At 43.5% G+C, this 7483-nt stretch overlaps 1 long non-coding RNA gene across 1 annotated transcript; it reads right to left on the bottom strand.

Moving 5' to 3' along the window:
* Positions 1-2120: 2120 nt before the first annotated feature.
* LOC127917308 (uncharacterized) lies at positions 2121-4037 on the bottom strand. The gene is made up of 3 exons (XR_008097118.1): positions 3891-4037; positions 3217-3390; positions 2121-2274 (listed from the first exon to the last, which is right to left on the bottom strand). It is a non-coding gene; the product is annotated as an uncharacterized LOC127917308 (long non-coding RNA).
* Positions 4038-7483: the final 3446 nt, after the last annotated feature.

Genomic DNA, 7483 nt, shown 5'->3' on the forward strand with positions numbered 1-7483 from the left:
CGTGGGGAGTTTGTTCCACCATTGGGGGGGCCAAACATGAGCAGTTTTGACTGGGCTGGGCGAACTGTACTTCCTCAGTGGTAGGGAGGCGAGCAGGCCAGAAGGTGGATGAACGCAGTGCCCTTGTTTGGGTGTAGGGCCTGATCAGAGCCTGGAGGTACTGAGTGCCCCCGTTCCCCTCACAGCTCCGTAGGCGAGCACCATGGTCTTGTAGCGGATGCGAGCTTCAACTGAAGCCAGTGGAGAGAGCCGGAGGAGCGGTGACGTGCGGAGAACTGGGAAGGTTGAACACCAGGCCGGACTGCGGCGTTCTGGATGAGTTGTAGGGGGTTTAATGGCACAGGCAGGAGCCCAGCCAACAGCGAGTTGCAGTAATCCAAGACGGAGATGACAAGTGCCTGGATTAGGACCTGCTTAGCTTCCTGTGAGAGCAGGGTGGTACTCCTGCGGATGTTGTAGAGCATGAACCTACAGGAAGCGGGACACCGCCTTGATGTTAGTTGAGAACGTCGGGGTGTTGTCCAGGATCACGCCAAGGTTCTTAGCGCTCTGGAGGAGGACACAATGGAGTTGTCAACCGTGATGGCGAGATCATGGAACGGGCAGTCCTTCCCCGGGGAGGAAGGAGCTCCGTCTTGCTGAGGTTCAGCTTGAGGTGGTGATCCGTCATCCACACTGATATGTCTGCCAGACATGCAGAGATGCGATTCGCCACCTGGTCATCAGAAGGGGGAAGGAGAAGATTGTGTGTGTGGGTCTGCATAGCAATGATAGGAGAGACCATGTGAGGTTATGACAGAGTAAGTGACTTGGTGTATAGCGAGAATAGAGGGCCTAGGAACAGAGCCCTGGGGGGACACCAGTGGTGAAGCGCGTGGTGAGGAGACAGATTCGCCACGCCACCTGGTAGGAGCGACCTGTCAGGTAGGGCGCCAATCAAGCGTGGGCCGCGCCCGAGATGCCCAACTCGGAGAGGGTGGAGAGGAGGATCTGATGGTTCACAGTATCGAAGGCAGCCGATAGGTCTAGAAGGATGAGAGCGAAGGGAGAGAGTTAGCTTTAGCAGTGCGGAGCGCCTCCGTGATACAGAAGAGCAGTCTCAGTTGAATGACTAGTCTTGAAACCTGACTGATTTGGATCAAGAAGGTCATTCTGAGAGAGATAGCGGTAGAGCTGGCCAGGGCGGCACGCTCAAAGTTTTGGAGAGAAAAAGAGAAGGGATACTGGTCTGTAGTTGTTGACATCGGAGGGATCGAGTGTAGGTTTTTTTCAGAAGGGGTGCAACTCTCGCTCTCTTGAGCCAGGGGAGGGACGTAGCCAGCGGTCAGGGATGAGTTGATGAGCGAGGTAAGGTAAGGGAGAAGGTCAGGTGGCAATTACCCGAGAAGTCAAATGGTTGTCTAAATGATTCAGAATTCAAGAAGTCAGCGCCAAAGTAATGGCAAATGTCTCTTTATATACCCTTTTGATTCTCTGCACCGATCTGCTGCTCCTCCCCATTCCCTCAGAGTAGAGGGTGATGACATATCTTACAACAGGAAACACTTTTCTTACAGTGCATATATGGGCCTCTGGTTATGACAGTGCCCATTACTCTAGCAACAATGAGGAAACACTTTTCTTACAGTGCATATGGGCCTCTGGTTATGACAGTGCCCATTACTCTATCGCTTAATGAGTCTATCCGTGTTCCCATTCAGAGGTGTCGCTTGAGGCAGAGGTGATTCTTCCTGACACCAGTCAGGTTCAGTAGTTGGTTGGCTTGAGTCGTCTTCTGGTGGCTTTGCCCAATCCATTATTTCAGTAGGCGAGGTCATCTCTGTCTCTACCCTTGGTGGGTAAGACAGGGGGAGAGAGGACCAGGAAATTACTCCAAATCCATTTAGCGTTTTACTACAAATTATAACATGAGTAGATACTGTACATCTATATAGAACATGGTAGATACTGTACATCTAATTATAACATGGTAAGATACTGTACATCTATATAGAACATGGTAGATACTGTACCTCTAATTATAACATGGTAAGATACTGTACCTCTAATTATAACATGGTAGATACTGTACATCTGATTATAACATGGTAGATACTGTACATCTATATAGAACATGGTAGATACTGTACCTCTAATTATAACATGGTAGATACTGTACATCTATATAGAACATGGTAGATACTGTACATCTAATTATAACATGGTAGATACTGTACATCTATATAGAACATGGTAGATACTGTACATCTAATTATAACATGGTAGATACTGTACCTCTAATTATAACATGGTATATACTGTACATCTAATTATAACATGGTAGATACTGTACATCTATATAGAACATGGTAGATACTGTACGTCTAATTATAACATGGTAGATACTGTACATCTAATTAGATCATGGTAGATACTGTACCTCTAATTAAATCATGGTAGATACTGTACATCTAATTATAACATGGTAGATACTGTACATCTATATAGAACATGGTAGATACTGTACCTCTAATTATAACATGGTAGATACTGTACATCTATATAGAACATGGTGAATGCTGTACATCTAATTATAACATGGTAGATACTGTGCATCTATATAGAACATGGTAGATACTGTACATCTAATTATAACATGGTAGATACTGTACCTCTAATTATAACATGGTAGATACTGTACATCTAATTATAACATGGTAGATACTGTACATCTATATAGAACATGGTAGATACTGTACGTCTAATTATAACATGGTACATACTGTACATCTAATTAGATCATGGTAGATACTGTACCTCTAATTAAATCATGGTAGATACTGTACATCTAATTATCATGGTAGATACTGTACATCTATATAGAACATGGTAGATACTGTACATCTAATTATATAGATAGAACATGGTAGATACTGTACCTCTAATTATAACATGGTAGATACTGTACATCTATAGAACATATACAACATGGTAGATACTGTACCTCTAATTATAACATGGTAGATACTGTACATCTAATTACAACATGGTAGATACTGTACATCTATATAGAACATGGTAGATACTGTACATCTAATTATAACATGGTAGATACTGTACCTCTAATTATAACATGGTAGATACTGTACCTCTAATTATAACATGGTAGATACTGTACATCTAATATAGAACATGGTAGATACTGTACATCTAATTATAACATGGTAGATACTGTACCTCTAATTATAACATGGTAGATACTGTACATCTAATTATAACATGGTAGATACTGTACATCTATATAGAACATGGTAGATACTGTACATCTAATTATAACATGGTAGATACTGTACATCTAATTATAACATGGTAGATACTGTATCTCTATATAGAACATGGTAGATACTGTACCTCTAATTAGATCATGGTAGATACTGTACCTCTAATTAAATCATGGTAGATACTGTACATCTAATTATAACATGGTAGATACTGTACACTCTAATTAAATCATGGTAGATACTGTACATCTAAGTATAACATGGTAGATACTGTACCTCTAATTTCATATAGAAACATGGTAGATACTGTACATCTAATTATAACATGGTAGATACTGTACCTCTAATTATAACATGGTAGATACTGTACATCTAATTATAACATGGTAGATACTGTACATCTTTATAGAACATGGTAGATATTGTACGTCTAATTATAACATGGTACATACTGTACATCTAATTAGATCATGGTAGATACTGTACCTCTAATTAAATCATGGTAGATACTGCACATCTAATTATAACATGGTAGATACTGTACATCTATATAGAACATGGTAGATAATAAATTCTAATTGTAACATGGTAGATACTGTACATCTAATTATAACATGGTAGATACTGTACATCTAATTACAACATGGTAGATACTGTACCTCTAATTATAACATGGTAGATACTGTACATCTAATTATAACATGGTAGATACTGTACATCTATATTGAACATGGTAGATACTGTACACCTAATTATAACATGGTAGATACTGTACCTCTAATTATAACATGGTATATACTGTACATCTAATTATAACATGGTAGATACTGTACATCTATATAGAACATGGTAGATACTGTACATCTAATTATAACATGGTAGATACTGTACATCTATATAGAACATGGTAGATACTGTACGTCTAATTATAACATGGTAGATACTGTACATCTAATTAGACCATGGTAGTTACTGTACCTCTAATTAAATCATGGTAGATACTGTACATCTAATTATAACATGGTAGATACTGTACATCTAATTATAACATGGTAGATACTGTATCTCTATATAGAACATGGTAGATACTGTACATCTAATTATAACATGGTAGATACTGTACCTCTAATTAAATCATGGTAGATACTGTACGTCTAATTATAACATGGTAGATACTGTACATCTAATTATAACATGGTAGATACTGTACATCTAATTACAACATGGTAGATACTGTACCTCTAATTATAACATGGTAGATACTGTACATCTATATAGAACATGGTAGATACTGTACATCTAATTATAACATGGTAGATACTGTACCTCTAATTATAACATGGTATATACTGTACATCTAATTTGTTGCGATACGAAACCTTCGGCCCCGCCCCTTGGCCGGCAGCGGGGTTGCTAGAGGTGGTTAGCGTCCCGTTCCCTGGATCGGACAGGGCACTATAGGTACTTCAGGTTATCTCGGTATAACCAGGACCGCTCGCGTAGCCCTGCCTCTCTTTCTATATCGAAACGTTGTCCGCGTAGAGAGGTCTTTTGCCTTGTCACTCTCAACGGTCTAGCTCTAGCTGGGATGTGCGAACCCCACCTTTATCCTCTAGACTCTTTGTTTCACCACTAATTGGTCCTTGAGTTATTATTAAGCACTAGTCCTACCAGTCTCTATATGATTTCCCTGTGGTTGAGTGTTTCCCCTCTGTGATGTATCTAGTTTAAAGTGTGAAGACCTTTAGTCAACTTAGTCTCACTACTCTGCCCGTCGGCTATGTATCGCTTGGAAAATAAAACTTAGATAGATCGATAAGACAATTAAATGAATCACTACTGGACACACCTTCCTCTTTGTCTTTTAATAGTAACTTATTCTGTCCTAGAGTACTGATCTCCGTTTCCAGTGTCCCGGTAGCGGGGAGTGTCAGAGTTGTTATCTCCCGTGCCGTTAACTGTCTTTGAGAGAACCGTTTACTCGAGACAAAATAAGACTACCGTTTATTTTTGAAAACACTCTGTTTTTTGTCTTTTACAATCAAACACACTTCAAAATACACAATTGTTACTCGGTCACACACAGCGTTAATCAAAAACATGCACTTGCCTTAATGCTCTATAAAAATGCCTGGTACAATGATAACACTTATCTCTACATTAAATGCTTATAATAGTTATTTAATTACCTTTGAGAGATGACGAGGAGACCCACGAGATCAGGAGCAGAGTTTCAATCGGTCAGAGTTCTTTTAGAATTTAGTTAGTAGCGACTTCCCTCTACTGGCTGAAAGGTTGACTTGAAGTCGGCGGTTTGCTAAATTGAGAGATTCAAGTTTGGACTGGATGAGAGAACCCGCTGGTGATTCCCTGCCCCACTGGAATATCGAAAAGTCTGCGTCACACGACTAGGGCTAGGTACTGAGCTCAACCGAGAGTTGCAGATCCGAAGACTGGCCCTGGGTGTAATCGCGTCAGTATACAAGCACCAAGGCCGCGGGCGACAGGGTCAATTCAGATAACCGTAGGTATTAACAGGAGATCAACTTAAGGACTAGAGAGGCTCTCAGAGCCGTTGAACTACCGCAGTGTCCGTGCCATTACATTTACATTTACATTTAAGTCATTTAGCAGACGCTCTTATCCAGAGCGACTTACAAATTGGTGCATACACCTTATGACAACCAGTGGAACAGCCACTTGCATCTAAATCTTGTTGGGGGGGAGAAGGGGGGTGAGAAGGATTACTTACCCTTACTTACCCTATCCTAGGTATTCCTTGAAGAGGTGGGGTTTCAGGTGTCTCCGGAAGGTGGTGATTGACTCCGCTGTCCTGGCGTCGTGAGGAGTTTGTTCCACCATTGGGGGGCCAGAGCAGCGAACAGTTTTGACTGGGCTGAGCGGGAACTGTACTTCCTCAGTGGTAGGGAGGCAGAGCAGGCCAGAGGTGGATGAACGCAGTGCCCTTGTTTGGGTGTAGGGCCTGATCAGAGCCTGGAGGTACTGAGGTGCCGTTCCCCTCACAGCTCCGTAGGCGAGCACCATGGTCTTGTAGCGGATGCGAGCTTCAACTGGAAGCCAGTGGAGAGAGCGGAGGAGCGGGGTGACGTGAGAGAACTTGGGAAGGTTGAACACCAGACGGGCTGCGGCGTTCTGGATGAGTTGTAGGGGTTTAATGGCACAGGCAGGAGCCCAGCCAACAGCGAGTTGCAGTAATCAAGACGGGAGATGACAAGTGCCTGGATTAGGACCTGCGCCGCTTCCTGTGTGAGGCAGGGTCGTACTCTGCGGATGTTGTAGAGCATGAACCTACAGGAACGGGACACCGCCTTGATGTTAGTTGAGAACGTCAGGGTGTTGTCCAGGATCACGCCAAGGTTCTTAGCGCTCTGGGAGGAGGACACAATGGAGTTGTCAACCGTGATGGCGAGATCATGGAACGGGCAGTCCTTCCCCGGGAGGAAGAGGAGCTCCGTCTTGCTGAGGTTCAGCTTGAGGTGGTGATCCGTCATCCACACTGATATGTCTGCCAGACATGCAGAGATGCGATTCGCCACCTGGTCATCAGAAGGGGGAAAGGAGAAGATTAATTGTGTGTCGTCTGCATAGCAATGATAGGAGAGACCATGTGAGGTTATGACAGAGCCAAGTGACTTGGTGTATAGCGAGAATAAGAGAGGGCCTAGAACAGAGCCCTGGGGGACACCAGTGGTGAGAGCGCGTGGTGAGGAGACAGATTCTCGCCACGCCACCTGGTAGGAGCGACCTGTCAGGTAGGACGCTAATCCAAGCGTGGGCCGCGCCGGAGATGCCCAACTCGGAGAGGGTGGAGAGGAGGATCTGATGGTTCACAGTATCGAAGGCAGCCGATAGGTCTAGAAGGATGAGAGCAGAGGAGAGAGTTAGCTTTAGCAGTGCGGAGCGCCTCCGTGATACAGAGAAGAGCAGTCTCAGTTGAATGACTAGTCTTGAAACCTGACTGATTTGGATCAAGAAGGTCATTCTGAGAGAGATAGCGGTAGAGCTGGCCAAGGACGGCACGCTCAAGAGTTTTGGAGAGAAAGAGAGAAGGGATACTGGTCTGTAGTTGTTGACATCGGAGGGATCGAGTGTAGGTTTTTTCAGAAGGGGTGCAACTCTCGCTCTCTTGAAGACGGGAGGGACGTAGCCAGCGGTCAGGGATGAGTTGATGAGCGAGGTAAGGTAAGGGAGAAGGTCAGGTG

Source organism: Oncorhynchus keta, unplaced genomic scaffold, assembly GCF_023373465.1.
Source record: "Oncorhynchus keta strain PuntledgeMale-10-30-2019 unplaced genomic scaffold, Oket_V2 Un_contig_11274_pilon_pilon, whole genome shotgun sequence".
NCBI lineage: Eukaryota > Metazoa > Chordata > Actinopteri > Salmoniformes > Salmonidae > Oncorhynchus > Oncorhynchus keta.